Raw genomic sequence first — 22,831 nt, forward strand, 5'->3', positions numbered from 1 at the left:
CAGTAGCACAATGTTATTCAGAGAGCTTTTTAACAAAGCAGTAGGGATGCATTGTCTTCTACTAGGGCTGATTCTGACCTTATTAACTGGATCAGGTATTGGCCAAATGTGACCAATCCATATTAAATAGTGTCTTTGTTAGCGTCATTATAAAGTTCAGTGTAATCAATCAGTTAAATGCACCTTGGTATATGTATTTTAAATGTCCTCACATTAATTTTTGATTTTTCCTTTTAGCTGAGCACCAGAGCTGTGGCCGTGTGGAATTACTTGATGTTGTGATGATGCTGTGAGGCACTCAGGTAAATCAGAATTGTGCAGGCTTAGAATCTGGATATTGTCTAAAAACTGTTGACATGCACATACACACATTTGTGTAACTGTGCACCATCTAAACTCACAACTTAGAAATCAAAATGGCAAAAGGGTTTATAAAAATGCCGGAAGAACTGGATCATTGTGTATCTTTACTGCAACACAAAAGTCTGCTTTTTTCCTACTGTTACTCTACATACAATATTTACAGCACATACATTTTTTTTGACAAGTGGACATTAAAAAAACGTTGATTTCTAGCTTAAAAGAGAGTGCAGTCTTCTGTAATATCCATCAAGCAAATGTGGAATTTGAGAATAAAGAATAAATGCACGCATTATACAACTGTATGCACTGTTTTCTTGTCCAGTTACTCATCTATGACATAATCAGCATCACTATAGATGACCTCAAATCTAGAGTAACCATTGCAACTTCCCATTCCAAAGGCCTGAGGAAGAATGTCTGATGGAACCTCTGGTTATATGTGTCAGTGGAAAACGTCAGCTTAGGACTGAACTGAGCTTTGATCAAACACTTTGGGAGCATTTTATATCAAGCTGCTTTCAACAACACAAGAGGCAAGGTGGGCCTGACCCGTTCAATAGTAACCACCAGACAGGGTTCTTTATGCAATTATTAGGATCTCAATGAGTTGAGATGAGTGAAAATTGGAACCAGCCCATCAGATTTATTGGATAAATTTTGCTCTTCCAGCACTACCCAGATGCTTTAAGAAATTAACCCCATGCACTGAACTAAATTTTGCTGCCCATAAAATGCCAAAAATGTCAGTTATGAGGGTGCAAAAGGTAATAATCTATCCTATTATAGACACAGATGTTGATGTAATTTTCAGATATTATTATCTGAACGTACTATAGCAGTGTGATTGCATTAGGGATGTCAGGAAGATATATTAGAGTGCTAGTGAACACACAGCCAGCAGTGAGCCCTTGCTTTAACACATCATTAGAGATAAATGAGGAAAACTGCATTTGCCATAAAGTGAGATACTTTGTTTTGTTTTTGTTTTGTTACTCTGCATTTCTGTGTCCTGACAGCACTAATGACGCCCATGGGAGCATCATCACGCTGGAGAATAACTTTACAGAAAGGGCAAGGCTACAGTTTAATCTTGTGTTGCAGAATAACTATTTTAGTTGATAAAGAAGTAGCAAGAACTCTACTCAAAGCATCCCAAACTGGGCCTGAAGAAGAAGGGAGACGAAGAGGACCTGTAAAAAGCAGAGCCTTCAATACACTTCTGACAGCTCTGTTTACAGCAAAAGCAAAGGCAGAGATGAAGGAGGGAGGGGGTAAAAAGGCAAATGGAGCAAATAAAGAGTGTAGGAGGAGGAACTAGTGCACAGAAGACAGATGTGGGAGCTAATGAACTGAACAATGAAGTCAACTTTCAGGACTCAGAGCAAATATTCGCACGATTTTATGAGGCTAAGGCCAACATCCAAAGGTCTCCTCCCAAGAGGACTTACTCAAAGAAGACCCAAATACCTGAATACTTCTTAGAACAATGTCAATCCCACTCTCCTCAATAGTTTTTCATCCATATGGTTCAACAACAACTAAATATAACTACATTATTTCCACAAGTTCCTGCTTTGAAGAAATGAAAGTCTCTGTCCTGTATCATTTTGCTTAATTTCTCCCAAAAGCCTATCATTCACAGCAGATGTGGCAGATAGAGATGGCTAGATAGACACTCTCGTCCTTTGTGCATTCAACAGCTCCATATACAGAGAGCTGATAAGCAGTGCAGTTAAAGCATTGTTTTTATACAGGCCTCATCTTCCCCTGCTCCTCATTATATCATCTCAATATGAAAACTGACAAACAGAGCAGGATAAAACAGATGTGGACGTTGGGACGGCTTCATGGGGGGCGTTGAAGTATTTTCTTTGCAACGCTTCAAAAACCATCTGATTTTCAACAAATCGCAAGGAAATGAACAGCACAGACTGAGAATGACAGCAGTTATAGGGTTTGTAGCTCCAGTTACTATTATGGACAGGGTGGTGAATTTATTGATTTCCCTAAACCAGGGGTGTCAAACTCAAATTCGCAGTGGGCCAAAATTAAAAACTGGGACGAAGTCGAGGGCCAAACTCAATCTTTATTAAAAAATTAACTGCAATTGTGCACATTTTTCCCATCTCTCCAGATATGTAATGTTGAACCTTTTCACATGAAAACAAACTTTTGTTTTGCGTAAACATTGATTCTAGACTCTAGAATCTAGAGCAAGCAAAGCCTAATATGAGAAATTTAATTTGAAATAAAACACACATCAGTGGTATTGTTTTCTTATTATATCTCTCTCTATCTTTGTTAAAATCTGTTTGAAGAAAATCTTTTTTTCACAGGCCAACAGCAAATCAACCAAAAAAAAGTAATAATTTACTTAAATGAAAATGTTAAATGAAAACAGTCCATGCCTTCGAGTAGAAAAAGTGCATAAAGACAGCATTCATTCAAGCTCAGTTTGCTACACTCTGATTTACTCTGCCGAACATGGAGATCATTGGAGCAGCTTGGGCACGGAGTTGGGGAAGTGTGTCTGGGAGGAAACATGGAAACTGTGCAGCACCCACAAAGACATACTATGACTTGAGCGTGTCACTATTCTGGAGTTCAATCAGCCCCATTTGGATGTTGGTTGGTGCGATTTCCACGTCAATTGCAAATGGATTACTGAGCAGTTCAAATCTGCATTTCTGGGCTTTAAAGTCGGCAAATCGCCGGGTACACTCGGTGCGGAGTGTTCTAGCAAACTGTGCAGTCTGCCTCTTTCATTTGGCCGTTTTTGGAGAGGGGTGGATTAAGTTTCTCCGAGGTGACTGGTTGCATGGATACTAATGATTGTCAACATAAAAGGAGGGGCCAACGCGCTAACAAAACATTCTGGGAGTTGTAGTATTAGCGGTGTATGTCCTGTATACTGGTGGGGCTAGCTAATAAACATTTGATATCATCTCGCGGGCCAAATATAATTACAACGCGGGCCTGAGTTTGACACCTCTGCCCTAAACTGTCACCACTGGTTCTTGACTTTTGACTACGTACATTCAATCAGCTACTCAATATTAAACATTGTCATTATTTAAAGGAAGATCCAGCTTAATTATATAGTTTTGATTTAAGCGTGGATCAATAAGATGGGTCCTCATTGGAATCCATGATTGGAAAAGGAGTGCAGTAAGAGTTGACATTGACATTAATATGCTAGAAAAATGTTGAAATGCTGATGGAACATTTACTGTATCTGCTGGCAGCTAATTTCCAGAAAAGCTTTAATTTAAACTTTAGTTGAAAACATCAACTTAACATCAACTTTGCCGGCTCATAAAGAAGAGTACACAAGTCTATTGTATACTACTTTATTTGGCCGGGGCTATTTCAATTGTGGCTTGTATTAAATTTAATGGCTGGAACTTTATTTACTACAAATGGCTTTTTCACACAATTGCTGTAACAAGCTAAAATGTGGCTGTCTTGTGCTTCACTGTCCCCCAGACTAAAACCACTCATTGTGTTACCCATTTACTTTTTGCATACACTGTAACCTTAACATCCAGTTTGATACCAGCAGAGAACAATTTTTTCTCACAATGTAAAGGTAGATTAGGGTTAATGTGCTTCACAAGATTTCATTTGGTCACACTGATGGAAAAAACAAAACCTTGCTGATGGTATCATCCCAGACCAATGACTATGAGAAAGGTGTAATGCAGTGTGTCAACTGTGTGATTCACCGTCTGTGTCAGTTATATCTCCCTATTCACCTATGTTTGCATCCAACCACCCCCAGCTCAGGCTCAGCCATAGGCAGCAGGATCAGATTAAAGCCCCCAGGTGTCGTTTCATTTAACTTGGCTTCTTCTCTCTGTCTGCTTACTGGCAGCTCCTGCTTTGACATGAAGATCGTTTCACAGGAGCTAAAGACAGATTTGGACCCAGAGCTCTGGACCCTGTAGCTGGTTCAAGAGTCCGGGGGGGGGGGGGGGGGGGGGGAGTATCAATCTAAGGTGTTAGGACAGACGTTAAGAAAGAAAAGAAAAGAAAAGAAAAGAAAGAAAGAAAAGAAAAGAAAAGAAAAGAAAAGAAAAGAAAAGAAAGAAAGAAAAGAACAAAAAACAAAACAAACAAAAAAACAGAAATATAACAACCCTTACCCTACAGTGGGTAAAGTGGCAACTTTTCAAAAGGAATGTCTCTTTGGACCAGTTGCTTAATGCATTTCTAAATTGTGAGTGAGGAAAAATTGAATGCGTCTATCTCAAGCTCAGACAGCTCTGAGAAATGTCTGCATGAGCAACCTGAGGCATTGGAACTTCTAACTGTGGGGACATCAATATCACAAAGAATTATCAAGTAATCATGTGTTTGTGTGTTCTTTCATCGTGGAGTGACTTCACATGGTGTCTAGTCCAGTCATTTGGAAAAGTAATATTTGCAAGTATGCAGTCACCTTAACAATGAAAAATTTGTGAGGTATTTGGAGTTTTGAAAATTTCACTTCACCTGCATTACTGGATTTAAAGGTGATGTATCTTTAAAATCCAGAAATGATCGACATTCTATCAGCTCCCATCCAAAACCAGATTTATAGTGGTGTATTAGTGCACAGATGGATTAAAAAAATATGAAAATGTCTTATGATTTTCTTATGTTTTAAGATCTTAGAGTCTGAGGTATTCATGATTCTGAAAAATTCTAAGATGCACTCCACTCCGTGCTAAGGTGTAGCCCTCAGATGCATGCTGTTTGATCTGACATGAAAAGCTAAAGAAAAAAATTTATATTAGAAAGGCTAATTAAAAATAAAGTATATGTTGTATTATAATCACTGACAACAAATATATCAACATGCAGCAGGAAATTATGTTTGGAGGGAAAGTGTTGTTTCTCCTCTTTTTAATGGTAATGTGAAGATTAAAAAAGAAAAGAAAAAGCTGCAAAACAGTGCTAAAATCCTGACTACTTTGATACTCCCACCTCCACCGAGTCCATGTTCTTCTCATCAGTCCATACAGTGGGTGTAGAGTACTTAGCAGTGTCTGAGCTCAAAGCATTTCCTCCCTAGAAGACTAATTGCCCCAGTGTGACGAGGTGGTTCCTAATCAAGCATTGTTCTTGTTACCATTGTTGGCAGTCATCTACTGACAAACATAGTGGTCATCATCTGCTCAATATTCAGCCCTACAGAGAGAGAGGGCACTCTGGAGGTCTTAAAGCCTGAAAGCATGTGCGGCGAGGATGTTATGAATACAGTTTTAGATTTCATTTTTGACATTCAGCGAGGACAAGGAGACAGCCAGATCCACTACTATTCCATTCTTCATTTTCAACAATTAGAATTTAATTTTCTAGACAGAGAAAAACTAATTATATAAATAATAATAAACTTAACAATTCATTTTTAGATATCAAACTATGGAACAATTATGATTTACCCCAGTGACAGACATAAGAAAACTTTTAGCTTTTAATGCTAAACATTTTGTGCATATCGCGTTGTATCAGTTTTCCTAAAATGAGATTTAAAAGAAATCACAATATATTGTAATTGGATTGTAACCCCTATATCATAATACACATTGTGTCACAAGATTCTTGCCAATATCCATGTCCTAATTGAAATGTACAACCATACAAAAAGCCAATTTGGCAAACTCAGCACCTTGGTGACTCACCTGATAATGGCACTTTTACAATATTATATTACACTGTCATTTAGCAGGGCCTCTTTTGCAGCTCTACTAAAACGTGTTTACTTTGGCATTTTACGAGGAAAAGAAAAACAGACATGGAAGATAAACAGAGCAGGCTTAGTTAGGTCACAGGCAACAATGCATCTCTGTCTTATGCCAACTCTCACTACCCTTCAGTAACTACTTGCATAGTGAAATAAACTGCTTTCTACACCTCCATAGTACAGGAAGATGAACAGACTTATATTGCAGATTGATAGGAAATAAAATAAATTCAATGGATTTAATGTTATGTGATAAAACACAAACCTGTTAAACTAAAGATCTGTAGAGACTCATTTTATTTATAACAGGAAACATGAAGTCATTTACAGATGATGCAAGGCCAGAGACAAACCAGCGAGTTTGTCCTATTTTATTTAGTTTGATATTAGCTAGAATCTATCGTGGAGCCACAATGGTCATATGCAACTCATAACAACTGGGGAGGAGAGGACTTGATGGCGCACACTTCAGCAGGTGTTTCCTACATGTTTGATAGAGAAAGGTTAGTACAGAGCTGCAGAGCTAACATCAACTTCCAAAAAAGTTTCTCTGAATGAACATGAGATAAGGCAAGCTGAGAAAGAAAGAAAGAAAGAAAGAAAGAAAGAAAGAAAGAAAGAAAGAACGAAAGAAAGAGAGCGAGCGAGCGAGCGAGCGAGCGAGCGAGAGAGAGAGAGAGAGAGAGAGAGAGAGAGAGACAGCAGGGGAGTAGGAGGGAGTGTTTGTGTGTGTGTTATAAGAGTGATTATACTGTATGTGTGATAGAAGATTCTATGCATGGATATGAATACAGATGTATGATGCCTAGATGCCCTTTAATTTTATTTTAAAAACCACTGCTTCAGAAAAGAACTTTATTTTTTAACTCAAGCTGCTGCATCAGAGTCTGTTATAGTAACATCCACATTTCCACATTGCAGTGTTCAAAATGGGCAGCTCCCCATGTCTACTCATCACGACGGGACAGTAAGTTCACACAGTTTATTCAAAAGATGTAAGGTAAATGTACCATCTGCTCCTGTCCTACAACCACAACAAAAAACCTTACAGTACACTTTTCATTTCTGAGAAAAATGGCTAATGCAATTGTGTATGTGTGGTAATAAATATTTGCTATTAACAGGCCAGTCTTCCCCTGAGATGCATCTCTTTGCATCCTAGTGGGATCAATCTGAACCATAATAAAAAGGGCGCCTGCATTCTGAGTGAAAAGCCTGAGTAAGAGTTCCTGTTCCTCACAGTCTGCTGCCTCTCTCACAGGGCTCTTATTCAGGGACGGGGAGCACAGGGATCAGTGTGCCGTCTCTCCTCGCTGCTCCGCTGAGAAACACATACTGGTGGATTCGGTGCGCTCACAGGGGGTAGTCAAGCAAGGCCGAATGCTGTCACTGCCTCTTAAATCCGTGTTACTTTCATAATCCCACTTTCCTAAACGTGGAATCTTTCAAAGCACCTTTGGGAGTCAGATGGTAGGCATCACTGTCCGACTAAAAGGAAGGCTGAGCGTGATGAAGTGACGAGGCTTTCAAGCTGTCTCGCACAACACAATTTTGTACACTTACACTAGCTTCTATTTGTCCTGTGCTCCATGCCACTAACAAAGAGGTTCATAATAACAACCACTATCACACAATACGCAGAGTCTAAACACCCCACTCCATTAATTTTCTGCTACTTATCTGATATATGACTGAAGTGGGAGTGGGTTCAGTATGGTAGTTCGACTCCCAGGCACATTTTGTAGCTTCTCCTGGATCCCGAGACATTCCCAGACCAAATTACATATACACTATAATTTCTTGAGTGTGCTCTGTAATCCCCTGTCGTCTCTAATCAGTGGTATGTGGCGTGCCCAGGAGGGATCCTGACCAACTGACACCCCAGTCACCTCAATGAGCAGTGGCTGTAGTCTGATCTCCCTCAAGAAAATAAACAATATTTGTAGGATGTAAATACTGCAGAGAATGAATCAGAAAAATGCATTGACCCAGTGATGGGCTTCTATCACTATGGCCAGCTAGACATCAAATATTGAAAGCTCAAAGCCAGATAGCATTCTGAATCTTGGGTGAATCATGAAATAGAGCACTAATATTGTCAACTATGTTAATGCACGGTCATGTTTTATGACTAATATCAGTGTCAGGATAACATAATGAAAGTGCAGAAAACAAGCCGAGGAGCAGAAAGAACATTGTCATGTGTAAAAATTGTTGTACCGCTAATTTTGTTATGTCAGAGATGAACTCCATTTAAAACAGTACCGAACAAATTTCACATCTCGATGTGTGAAATGCTTGTCTCAAAATGTCATGACATTCTAGAAAAAGTGTTAATTTTTCTATTCAAGCAACAAAGAAAAAGACTCCCATTTAAGAATTTCTATGGCACAGTAGAAAGTAATTCTAAGGTCATATTATGCGTTGTTATAATGAAACTGAACTCAGGGTATACTATCAATAAACTGAAAGTAGCTAATCAGCATGACATTATGAACCGTTTATCCAGTCAATTATTACATACGCATTAGGACTAGATTAGGACTTTTTTCAACAAAAAATAAGCAGCTAAAAAATAAATAAATAAATAAAATAAAATGTTGGCATTGCTGGTGTGTCTCAGTGCTACAGATTCATAACATAAGACTTCTTAACCATACATGGGAAGCCACCATAACCCCTAACAAAAGTCATACAGCTATTGTAAATTGACCATTCACCAAAATCTGAGCAATGGTCAACTCAACAACCATATGTTCAAAAGCTCAGTATGTAAAATTGAAAAGGGTTCTGCAGCCCAACTGATACAGGACTTTTGTAGCAGGTTAGTGATGCTGATATTTGAGATCCTAAAAAATCCAATTAACAAAAGAAATATTATATTAAATATGTGTATCCTTAAATGTTGTGACCAATATATGTAATAATAGGGTCATTTTACAGCTGTAAGCTTAACTTGTGCTCTGTCAGTCACAATACCAAAACTGTGTCATCACAGATGAGTCAGTATTATAATCTGTAGTGGTGTATCAGTTAGGATTAATGGGTATATACACTGTAGGCTCAGATTACTGGACAAACACTACGGGCATAGTTGAAACACTGAGTTCGAGGTTTCTCTTGTTTCCTCATAAAATCCTGTCTGAGCACCTGTCTGTGCACAGTCACACCCTTACAAATCCTTGACCTTCTCTAGTAATCTGACAGCTGACCTAACGACGCCAACAAACTCCAGCTCACCTTTTCAGCAGCAGTTCTTCTGAATACCAAACTCTGGACACCATGTGAGAAAGAAACTGGAACAACTCTGACTGGCTACTGCTGCAGGAGAGTGTTTGTACCTGCCAAATAACATAATCGCAGCCCAACAGAAACAGCTTGGACTGTGTATCACCAAAAATATAAAGAACTAAAACAGTGAACCGTCAACGCAGCGAGCTGTATTTGGATATAAATCAGTTGTTGAAGCAAAACAGTCTTAAGTGACAAGCTAATTCAATTACGCTGTTTGTTTCACTCTCACCCTAAATGTCAGACACCTGCATAAATTTAGCTGTAACGGCAGACATTTAATTAATCTGCAGCAAGCATCAGCGTGCCCTGTAGCACAGGATGGATATGAAAGCTCTGCTTTCAGAGAGACAAAAAAAAACAACAAAAAAACAGCTTTGGTTTAATAACAAAGCTATGTGTCTCTGTGCCTTAAAGACAACTGCCTTCCTAAATGCAAACAGAATAATTTGAGCACATGCTGGAGAGATAAAGTGCCATTACAGCAGTCTTCAGGGAATAGTCGATCCTTAAAAACAATTACCCAGAACAGGGCCCTCGGGCACATAAGCTTTAATTGGAAAGCTTGTGGAGTCTAACTTACAATACATGCATGGGATAACATCCTTCTTTTCCCCCTTTACACACCAATTATCTTCTCCATTAGAAAATGAGCAGTGAATGTTTCCAAACAGCAGTGGCTCAAATGAAATGAACATTACAACTTCTCATACTGTCAGTGTTTAATAGCAATTTTCTTTACATTTTGCTCGAACTATTTAGTTTGACCCAAAAAAAAAAAAAAACAAGAAGTTACATCTATGTAAATGACCTAGGATTGGGAAGATGTACTAATATTATTTAAAATTCAGTCTCTTGACACAGTAGATACATCTTTAAAATAACCCTTGTAGGTTTTTTTGCGACTAGTCACATTTCTATAAATGGGTTTTGTTCTCGTACACAAGGATGCAGATGATGTGATGCACGTTCCTGTCAATGGTTTCTCTTCTATTGGTTACTCTACCAATACAGGCAGCATTGCACCAAGAAATGTAACAATGTTCCAGTGCATTGCAAGATTTAACTGCAAGATTAGCTTTGTTTTAAAGAAAACAAAGTTATTTTCTTTGTTTAGCACACAAGTCTTACACTGATTCCAGCATATTTATATGCTGCATCCTTATCATATTTATATGTCAATATTAATTTAATGTTTTTAATAGGTAAAGGAGCAGCAAGAGCATACTGCAGCAAGAAACACATCTTTCGAAGAAAGTGCACCCTGTACTAAGCCTGAGATGCAGAACCCAGAACAGAAAAGCAATGATTCTCAAAACTAGAAAACTAGATGCCAGGAAAGTCTGAATTAAGACATTTGGTTATGTCTTTGGGCAGACTTATTCACTAATGATTAGTACTGATTTAAAGCCAAAAGAGATTCAGTCACAGAAGGCATGGGAAAGATATATATCAGCTGTGTAGCTCAGCCAATGTGCTATAACTGGCAGGAGAGTCCATCGTTTGTCTCCATGTGCTCTCAGTGTAAAAGGAGTTTGATGATTTTACAGGCATTTAAAATGGCTTCTTTTGCTCATTTCTCAGATAATACAGTGCTGTAGAAACATATTTGCCCTCCCCCTGATTTCCTCTCCTTTTGGTGTATATTATTTATACTAAACAACTGAAAGCACTTAAAGACAGAAAAAGCAAAAACAATGATGTAATATTTTAAATCAACAATGTGACAAAATAATTTCCCCCAGAATTAATAGCCATTTCTTATCAGACTTGGCCACTCTAAAAATTTATTCCTTTTGAGGCATTCAGAAGAGTTTTACTATTATGCTGAGGATCACTGTGTTGCTGTAAAATATTAAAGTTAAGAAACCATTTAAGGCATCATACTGTAGATTAACAATTGTTATCACACATTATTCACACAAATAACCTGAACAAGACCACCATAATTAATACTAGCAATAATTATATCACAGGGTCTGAGATTTCACACTGCATGATTAAAAGCAGCCGAATGAGAACAGACATTTCATGAGAACATGTAGTCCATATACAAGGATTGCTGTTAATACCCAGAAAAAGGGCAGAGTGCCAGAGTATACACCCAGCTTCACACATAACTGTAGTCTTGAGAAGAAGAATAACAAGGTCCAGGGAGGAAGATAAGAGCAAGGCAAAACCGAGAGAGTGAGAAAGATAAAGGGAAAGAGAGGGGAAGACAGTGAGAGATTCACATTCACAGTGCCCCAAGATGGGCTATATTTTCATGCCATAAGTAATGCCATAAGTCAGAGCAAAAAAGAGTAAACACCCTGAATGCATTACTGCCTGTGTGTGATTGTTGCAAAAACAAAACAAAACAAAAAAAAGGTTGCACCGAAATGTGGTAAGCCAATTTAATCTTATTTTTCAAAAGTACCACTTATGTATAGGCCACAACCAAATCAAGTGGAGTCCTGCTGGGTAAGCCGCGAGGGGGTAGCTGCACTGCAATTTGATGAGGTGATGAATGTCAAGTATGGTAATTTACTGTAGCTGTAACTGTTTATTGAAAAAAAAAAAAAGTTGACACCGGAGAACTTCTATGGTGTAAAAGCATCTATTATTTCATTAGCGAAATTTGGAGTTCTGGTGGGTGGTCAGGGTTCAGTGCAAACAAACAAGACATCACTGAGTGACAGTTACAGTCAGGGAGGTTTAGAGAAACGGCAACAATTGCAATGAGATGCTGGGTGGGTTTCAAAACAGTGCCACGGGTTTCACAGAGTGCTAATGTTTAGCACTGGCCTTCAAAACAATATCTAAAAATGTTAGATCGACATCAACGTTATGTCATTTTTGAAGCACCACCTTTCTCAACACAGTTCTATCAGTTGCACAGAAAAAACATTTCAGCTAACTTTCCCTGATATAACCCATCATTTTAAATGCCTTTACTTAACTTCTGATTCCCATAGTCCTACTTTGCATAATTACATGCAAATGCAATAAAAGAACTCAAGACAATGCTGACCTGGAGATATGATGGATCTACTGTAATGGCTCTGTGTCATTATTGTAGTCTGAAAAGGCTTTGAAGTCGCCAGTCTAACACAGTCCATTACACCAGTGATTATGTCTTATGGGCACAGACCGCGCACACATTATAAGCATTCTAATGTGTTGGTCTAGTATCGTAAGTCTTCTCTGTTCCACCACTACTTCACCTTAAATTCTATGTATAGTCTAGGAACAATTAATGTTGTCATTAGAGGGAGAAGCTCTGAGCCTACATCAGTGATTATCAAACCTTTTGAAACAGCATGGCCCCCCTTCATAGGAACATTATTTTGGACCAAACAAACCAAACATCTCCTATACACTACTATACTCACAAAAGCAGCCAAACATTGTCTATGAAGCTGTAAACTAAGTAGCTACCACTGATGAGTCATGAGGTTTGCTTGTCCAACTGTGTTTTTGTATGTTTTATGTACAGCGACAAATCTTTCCATTAATCGCTCTGGCAGCTGCTATTTGACTGCTATGCATGTGTTTCTCTTACATGCATTCAACTGCGCCTCAGCTGAAATTTAACTCATGTAATGTTCGTGAGTAATCACAACAAAACTTAAGCACTTTCTAGACCACACCTGGACATTGACATGTGGGTGCTGAACTGATTGTCAGTTCAGCACCCACATGTACTATGAGGGGCTTTTAAGGACTTTTAATATTCAGTGCTCAAGCTAATGCTAGCGTACTGAAAACGCACACAAAAGCAAGAGAACAATTTAAGTACAAATTAAGAACAATTTAAGTTCAAATTAAGAACAATTCAAGTACAAATTAAGAACAATTTAAGTAAGTTAAGTTAGTTATGAGCCCTTCAGGGAGCCTTCTGTCCTTACTAACTTCTGTAAATAACAATGTGCATGTGTTACCGCCAGTCAGATTTTTAAAACTTAAAAAAAAAAAAAAATTATAATATAATATTGTGAATAAGGTTGTGAAGAGACAGAAGAGAAGGACGAAATCTAATGTAGTGAACTTTAAGCCTCCCTCTCCTGCTTGTTTTCCAACTGTCACTGGCCAACCCACTGCTGAATACCAAGATCAGGTGTGCTTAGCCAATTAGAAGCAGGAAGATACTCACATCTTCTCAGATAGTTGTAAAATAGAGGAAGACAAAGTGACTAGATATCTTTCGGTTTCTGATTGGCTGAACACACCTGATCCAGGCAATCAGCAGTGGGTAGAGCAGGGACTAGAAAAACAAGCTGGAGTTTTTGCATGAAGTTACATGTTGTACAGACAGCTGGAGCAACATGCTCTATTTCTGCTCTATTTCAAGTTAGTTGAATTATGGTTAACAAATTGCACACTTTTCCAGCAGAAATAGAGCATGTTGCTACAGCTGTCTGTACAACATGTAACTTCATGCAAAAACTCCAGCTTGTTTTTCTAGTCCCTGCTCTACCCACTGCTGATTGCCTGGATTTGAGCATGCATGCTGTTGTTGTGTTGTGCTATTGTCTAAAAGCTAGTCTTAACCCCAAATTGCTCGTTAAACACCCTGCTCATTGACAGAACTGGTTAAAATGTCCTCAGTCCAATGGTTAAAATGCTGTTCCTCACAATGATACAGACACCCCCCTCACACACACAAATTAAAAAAAAAACCCTCAAGGATAAAATACCAACTATATGCTTAACAGAAAACAAACTGTCAGACGGTTAGATCATTTGCCTTTCTTCTTTCTGTGGTTCCTTTGATTAAAGCATCACAGACAAGAGCAGGCTGCACCCAGACTTCTGATGTCACTCTGGATGGTTTCTAAAAATCAACTTTAACTTTTTCAATGAGTTGCTGATGTCACTGAAGTCACCCGTTTAAACTGCAAATTTTGCAGGTCCTCTACTGAAATGACGAGATGAGACAATCTGCCTGAATAGTTTCATCAGCCAACGTCTAAAGGCTTGGACGGGTAGTCTCAGTATCCTGAGCTGTCAGAGAATATAGAGGTGAAATATTTTTCCCTGGAAAAAAATCTGCACCTTATCGAAGAAAGAACCAAAAAAGTAGCACACTGTGTAATGTCTGCAGAATAAAATGGACTTCTCTGTAAAAGGGGCCACCTGAAAGCATTGGACTTGGCTTCATATGAGCATGAAGAATGTGGATAAAGAGACAATAGAGTGGCTTTTCTGCATGTGTTTGGCCCCTTTGTTTTTATGTAGCTCATGACCATGAGAAAAATATATGAAGAACATAACCAACAACAAGTTATAGTCTCTCTTTTCACTCTCTTTTTCTTATATACTACAAAAGTAGTATATAAGAAAAGGGAACTGCGGAAAAATCATTCAGAGATTATTCGCTGTTATTTTTCTGACACTCCTGACAAACTACCCAGTGTTACAAAAAATGTAACTCCAATGAATCTTGGATGCAAGCAACAACACGCTGCACTTGCTGCTGACAAAGCATGTATACACCCTCCCCAGGAAATTTAGTGATGATGTTGGCATGAAAGAGATGACAAATCAATCGAGTGCGAGCACACTGTGGGTCTCATTCATCAAGGTGTGTTGTATTACACAACTTGTAATCCTCTCGTATCCCATTGTGCTGTACAGCAGACCTGTTGCAGTAAAATACGGACTTTTCTTACACAAATTAGAAATCCAAGATTTTAACCATAAAGTAAAAACATGAAAACTGAAATCTTATTTATTAAATTATCATTTAAAAAAAGCACATTGCTTCCTCACTTTATTACACAATACTCTTTAGTGTTTTTCTGTTGATGTGGATGGATAGTTATGTGATGCTATTTACAGCCAGTACCAATCCTCAGGTACAGCTAAAATGTCTATAATCAAAAATTTGATGTGTTACTCTATGTACTTTAGGGGAAAATTCACTTACGCTTTAAGGAAGATGATAATAATTGTATTTAATTCACCATATCACTAAAATCTAACATTTAAAAACATAAAAAAAAAGTTTAAAATACACTTGATTTAATCGTCACTTTAATCAAAACATACAGGATTGCTTCTAGGTCTACCTCATTCATGTAAATAGGGTGATTAAAACACTAGAACCACCTTTTTAATAATGCACTGCAGTATGACTTCACCACCCACCATGTCCTCAATAACAAACTGAGAAATTATAATTTTGTAAAAAACAGAATTCATGTCAGAGCTACTGTGCTGGATTGTTTTAGATTGTTGCGGTGTACTATACCTAATAAAGTGGCGAGTGAGTGTCAGAGATTTAACAATTGATTTAAAACTATTTTAGACAAATATATCAAATATAACTAAATCACCACAAACAATACAGTGCATAGAGCAAAAACATTAAAAACGCTTAATGTGCCTGAGACAGAACTCATCTTATACTATGCTCCCTTTAGTTTAACAACTGAGGCCCATTAGGTTGAACCCATTTCTGAAACGTGACTTGCGTTTATTGCTGTGGCTCCAAGAACATCCTCTAAGAAAAAGTGGGAACACGCCATTATGTGAAACATTTCCCATGGCAACTGTTACTTACAAACAACATGTTACTTAAGAACAGCCTTGTGCTGTGGCACAAGCTGATAAAGCTCATAGTAAGAGTGGCTGATCCATGCTGGTATTGATGCCTCAGAACTGTGGTCTCTTTTTGTAGAAAGCGGTGACCTTACAGTCACAACAATCATTGTTTTACATTATTTTCATGAACAAAGCTGATTTGTAATTTTGCCACAAAGTCTAATTCTCAGGAGATGTAAAAACACGGACTAGGAGAATAATAAATTGCAATGTTGTTGATGATTTTTTCCCCCAGTACCATTTATTCTTATATTCTTCTTTTATTCTTACTGTTAAAAAAAGGGAATTCTGTGGTGAGAGCAGCAGTAAAGCCTGAGAGAATTTCTGCACTGCATTCCCCACTCTTTTCAGAACCAAGCTTAAAAATCAAACCAAACCTAAGTGTAAACAACAACTATGCCACTGAATCTGTAAGAATTGGGGATAACACTGTGAGCCCAAAGTACTTTATTGATCCTTAAGGATAATCTGGTACAGTGCAGCAGCAAAAGACAAAAAATGAGAACAGGAAGGACACTGATCTGTATAATTTTGGCTGAAGTAGTAAAGATGGGTCTATTCTTGTTTAATTGGCTCTCAGACTGTGGCACCTTTTTGATATTGCACAGTGGATGCAGTCAAAAAGGAGACATAGCTTCATGCTCAGTTTTGTAATAGGAAAATTAATTCAAACTTTTCTAAACCAACACATAATCAGTCCAAACTAACTGTTTCCTACAATACCCATAGCCTTTTTTTTAAACCTTAGCGGAACCATATTGCAGAAAATGAATCTCTTTCCACAAAGAAGACATAATTAATCAACTGTAACTTTTAAATTAAAATTAAACATTTAGAACTTACATCTACACTCTATACAATATATACTAATGTATACAGACACAGTCACACTGCTGCAACCTTGAAATCACACATTTTGACTTTTACACTTTGCTGCCTCACAACCTGAATGGAAAACTTTACAACCCATTTGCCTTCTTCATCACCTCCATTCCTCCAGTGTTATAATAGCACGCTCACACACTCGAGTTTCGCACTTTAATTTTCACTCAGAAATAAACACACTCCAGAGATACACAGTGAGGGAGTGATGGAACATGTGAATGAATGCGCCTCACCTAGAGAGACAGGAAATTAAAAAGGGAAGAGAAACTGATAACAGCTGACATGTTTGAGGAGCAAATGGGTCTAATTGATGTGAAAGTCAGAAAATGTGTGACGCAGTACGCCCACCAACGAAGGGAGAAAGTACTGGGTGGAAGAAAACTTAATGGTGAGAGATGGAAAGACAGCTTTGCAAACTTGCAATAAGAAACTTACAAGATATGTCATAGTACAGTTAAAACAAACCTAGCGTTACCATTTACTGTTGACTGATCAGAAAAGGTTGAGAATCTTGATGTACGTTTCAAGCAAACATGTTCAAGATATTCAAATGTGCTTCTTCTGCACTAATCTGAGTAATAAAGGTGTAGCAGTAGTCTCGAGCAAATCCCTGAGCCATGCATTAGTTAGCACAAAAAGTTCCACTCACTAATCCCCGACTGGGAGCCTCTGTTTGTTGTTGGGCTAGAGCTCTGCAATAAGCCTGCAGTATGTGGGCTCATAATGCCTTCCTAACAGACTGAGTATTGTGCTGTACAATGTCTGATAATGGAAAACAAATGGAAGTGGACGACTAGCACCAAAGCTAATGGAATAAATAAGTTAAAGTAATCACTGCATAAATGGAACATAAAAAATGGTGTTCTCAATGGACAAGTAAATCCCTTTGTTTCACCAAGCTTAACTGTACCACTGGTTTTGCCACTGTATTTTAATCAGTATTTCAACTGATCATGTTTGCCTGATGAGCTCGTCAAATGTTACACCCCAACTGCGATTTAGTTTGCATTAGGACTGAAACAAAATCTTTCATTATTTGTTCTTTAGGTAGGTTTTCAATATTAAATTTAGGCTTTTTTTTCATTTGGTTTTAAATTTGCGTTTTGTCCTGTCCAATAATGAGGACAAAATTCATTTTATCGGCACCTTCTTGAAAGACTGAAGATTTATACACTGCTCATAACACACAATCATTACAATGTAAGTTCAAGTCTTTCACACTTCTGGGATATCAACCTGTCCAGGTAGGAAGCAATACTGATTGTGAATCAATTTCACCTGCTATTGTGCAAATTGGAACAGACAACAGGTGGAAATTAGAGGCAATTAGCAAGACAATCCCTATAAAGGAATGGTTCTTCAGGTGGTGGCCACAAAACATTTCCCCGCCCTCATTCTTTCTGGCTGATTTTGGTCACTTTTGTATTTTGGCAGTATCTTCACAACTCGAGGTAGCAAGAGGCAGTGTCTGCAACTCACAGTTACTCCGGTAGTGCAGCTCATCCAGGATGGTTTCTGATCCAGGTCGGGGCAGAGATCCCTCAGGAGAACATCCATTGTCTTATCAGGAGCATGCCCAGATGCTGTAGGTATTGCATAAAGGCACAAGGAGGCCACACACACACTACTGAGCCTCATTTTGAATGGTCTTGAGGAATTTCCACAGAAGTTGGATCAGCCTGTGACCTAACCTTTCCACTCTTATTTTGAGTATGATTCTGAATCAAGACCTCCATGGAATAATAATTTTAAATTCCATTGATCATTCTTTCTTGTATTTTCACCTGGAAGATTTCATACATCAAGATCTAGAATGTGTTGTTTAAATGTTCGCTTTATTTTTTTGAGCAGTGTATAATATATATGTATAATAAAATAATAATAACAAATGTGGAAATATATAGCATCTCAGCTTGGATACCTGATATCCCTCTTCCTTACAGCCCTGAACATCACGATGGGCAGTAGGTCAGCTGGTAGAACAGTTGTCCACAAACCGCAGGATCTGTGGTTTGACTCCAGTTTATCCTGGCTACATGTTCAGGTGTGCTTGGACATCACAGTCAACATCTTTCTGTCTAATTTTGGCATTACACGTTGGTGAGAGAGAGACAACTCTGATTGGCTGTTCAGCTTAGCAAACCATGGCACAGTGTAAAGAAAAATTTGCAATTGACAGAATCTTCTCCTTGATTAATGTTTATTAGACAAGAGAAATAAAATATAAGCAGTCTCATAGAAAAAGAATCCTGTACACCCAAGGTTATGGACAAAAGTTTGATGCAACGTTCTTTAATAAGCCCTGCCTCGCCTTTTTAGATCTATCAGTTGCACACCTCAATTTATGTCAGTAACCCGTGTAAAGTAAAAAAATTAAAAATAACCACGGCACTCACAAAAATCAAACCACTGCAGCCTGGCAATTGCACTACAGCAACTGCCTGGAACTGTGATTGTGAGCTGGTGGGAGATGAGAGTTCATCTACTTTCTATATCCAGGCTGCACCCTTGTTAAAACTTAAATCTGTCAGAGCCCTGAGTGCCACTGCTCATCATAAATCATTCACATCATCCCGACCAACAGCTAATAAGCATCACCAAGTAAGGTAAATAGAAGCCATTTCCTCTAATTTCTCAGCGTTTACGACATTTCTGAATCGTCTTAAGGCAATTCAATAAAGGGTTAAGGAAGTTCAGGGCTTATTTTGATTGTACGATTGTACTTCTAGCTTTTGCTGTGTAGTTAATTAGAGGAGACAGTAATGGAAAGGTTCATACTCCAAACACATTAGCAGTGACTTTACCATGCATCATACTTAAATCCCAAGTGCACTCACTGTTTGTGTTTGTTAGTCATGAAGGGGAGCTTCAATAAGTACAACAAACTATGTTAAAACAACAAATTTCATTGTAAAATATACATGTGACATATGACAACAAATAAAGACTGCTGTTGATGTATCATACAAAACACACCTACTCTGAACTCACCCGACACAGGAAGCCTTTGTTTCTTTCTGTATTCATTACATAAAAAGTTGTTCCTATTAAATATGGAACGGAAAAGAGCTTCCAAACACGCTTAATGAGAAGCAAAAAAAGATGTTTGAATTAATCTTGATTCCAAAAAGTAAAAATGTCTTTCAACATGCAGTGAGAATGACCCACTGAAATTAAGGATTCTAAATTGTAAAAACAAACCAAAACGTCCTTATAAACTGGCACTCATCCAACGCAGTCGTACTAAATAATGAAGCCTTATTGGAGTCAAAAGCATGTAATTATCCAAGTGAAAAGATATGTGGGATTTGTTAAAAGAACTAAGAACTGCCTATCAACATGACTTGTCCTTATGAAACGTGAAGGGAAATAAATTGTCCTTAAATATTTTTCAAATTTGGTGAGACAGCTCTCTCAAGTGGGCAAAAATAATGTAAAGGAATGGAATTATTTGCCTGATAAAGCTATTCTAATGAAGCCAATGAATAATATGATTGCAGATATTATAGAATTTTCAGTATTGCTTTAGTGTTTGTGGTTGAATGAATCACAGTGGAATAGCTAGAAATACTGTAACAGAAATAAGAGCAGCAGCTGTACTCTAAACGGAAACAAGAAAGAAAAGCAGGAGCAGATCCTGAATGATGGCGAGAACAAAACACACATTCCCATCAGTACAGTATCTTAGCAACAGATGTATGTCTATTTAGTGGCAAATATGTGAAAGTGCTGAAACAAGGAATGGAGAGTCTGAAAGAATGAAAACTATTAAGCCAGCATCCGGAGGAGTGGAGGTCCCACAGAGTTATGTCTAAATCAGGAAGCAGTTAGACGACGACTGCTATAAATCTTCGATTGCCTGTAATGGCCTACTGGGCAACAATACAGCCCAATTATTTCTTCTCAGACAGAAAAATTACATTAATGCAGCCCCAGACTGTTACAGGTGGACGTCAGACTTTTCTTCCTTTCAGTACAAGGACGAATTGGATTTAAAGCATCAGTTTCAGCAAGTTTCTCATGTTTTGCATTTGATATGTTTGACGTGAGGTTAAAAGCATTTAGAAATCTATTGAATATGTAAATGAAGAGTTCGACAAATCTTCATTTGTATATCAAGACAAGTATTTACATTATTTTGCCATTTTAAGACATGGGCAACATCAGGGGAAATTTGGCACTGAGACTTTTTAATAGGAAACTAAATTATATATTTAGAGTTGTTTCTGTTTTTTATCCTAGCATCACTGAACAAAAGGTTCAACACTGGGTGCCAGTGTGCAACAATTTATTTTCTGTAGACTAAAAAAATCACACGCATGCTCATTACAAATGTTCACAGTAAGTTAAATGCACTAATGTAACAGGTATCTGTCCATTACTAGGAGTAGCTGCAAATAATTAATAGGATTCTAGCTAATTAATACCAGCTAAAAATATCAAACTAGCTAGTCTGTCCTCTGTTACAAGAAGCTGATCAACCAACTAAACAATAATCTACCAATTGGCTACCATGAAAAACTAACATGCTGCCTAAGCCACCAAAATAACACCATGCTAACACCAAAAAAACCCCAAAACATCTAGACAGGGTATCACAGTGGTTTAGAAATACAGAGTGACAGAGGTCAAACTACAGGTTTCAGGAGAATCATGACCAGGTAATGCTGTGATATTATTAGATTACATCACTAGCAGGACTCCAAAACTCATGTGTCAATTTGAGTCCACACTTTCAGATTGAATTTGCACTTGTGTGTCAAGATGTCTAATCATGTGCTGCTCCTCTGCAGCACTGTGCTGCCGGGAGGTGGACCTTCAAAGGTTTTCAGCTGCAAGTAAACAACACTGTAGACAGTGCAATTCAGGCTCAACTCATTAAGCAGCAACCAAGGTGTCACCACAGGTGACAAGTGGACTGACTTGTCCAAAAGAGGAGAGGGGGGAAAAACAAATGACGGTGCCCACTTAGGCCTGGGCAACTATTGCAACAACCAAAATGGAGCTTTCTATTTTTCTAAGGAAAAAATACCAAACATGGTATCTCCTGTTTTATCTCCTGTAATGATCAGTGTAGTGAAACTACTTACAGAGAGTAAACCCGAGTCTGGAGAGGTGCATTTGTCCAACATTAGAGTTGTTGTCCGACAAGACAACTATGTTGTCCTCTATCTTCTAGAGATTCTCTGTGCTCACTTTAAAACCTGAAGAATTCCATATAAATATTATTTTGAAAGCAATTTTGGCAGTATGGGAAATCTTCATGCCAGAAACTAATAGGAAATGTGTGTTTTTTGAGAATAAACTATCCCAACCCCTGAGAAGAGGATTCCAAACGCCCAAAATATGCCTCAGAGAGTTTCAAATCAAACTTAGTTTATGCAAATTTGCAACGGTGCACCAAAATAGTAACTGTAGAAAATCCCATTACACATGTGAGAGGGTAAAGGGATGCGTAGAAGTATATTTTAGAGAAATGTAAAGCCAGCCTGAGACAGAGGCATTTCTGATAAACTTGTGAGAGGTTTATTTCAAACTTGTATATGTCATGGCAATGTATTCCACGCTAAGGATAAATGGCAAATAATTAAATATTCTGTCAGTCTACCAGCTCAACTCAGGCCTGTCCTTCAGCAGTAAGAGACTCTCATATGTTCAGACCTTTAGAAAGCCTGCTGTCTGTTTGGAATTTGTCTCCATGGCAACGGACCAGACTGTCTGGCTTCAACATTGCCACGCTGATGAAGTGGTGTATAACAACGCTCCCTGCAAAACTAAGACCTGAAAATACACAGTACATTTGCAGGGATTTGCAGTGGGTTTAGATTTCTGGCAAGTGCAAAGTTAGGTTAGGTTAAGCATCCATCTCACGTAAAGGTGTTTATTAAAGAAGGAGAGGACAGTAGAGGAGAGGACAGAAGTAAATACTCTCATACTAAACATTTGGGTGAGAGGGTGAGAGAGAGAGAGAGAGAG

General features: G+C 38.1%; 1 protein-coding gene across 2 annotated transcripts in view; it reads right to left on the reverse strand.

Moving 5' to 3' along the window:
* ctdp1 (CTD (carboxy-terminal domain, RNA polymerase II, polypeptide A) phosphatase, subunit 1) overlaps positions 1 to 22,831 on the reverse strand; it is a 54,245-nt gene that overhangs the window by 4,164 nt on the left and 27,250 nt on the right. The gene's annotated exons all lie outside the window — the stretch shown is intronic.

Source organism: Anabas testudineus, chromosome 11 (assembly GCF_900324465.2).
Source record: "Anabas testudineus chromosome 11, fAnaTes1.2, whole genome shotgun sequence".
Classification (NCBI taxonomy): domain Eukaryota; kingdom Metazoa; phylum Chordata; class Actinopteri; order Anabantiformes; family Anabantidae; genus Anabas; species Anabas testudineus.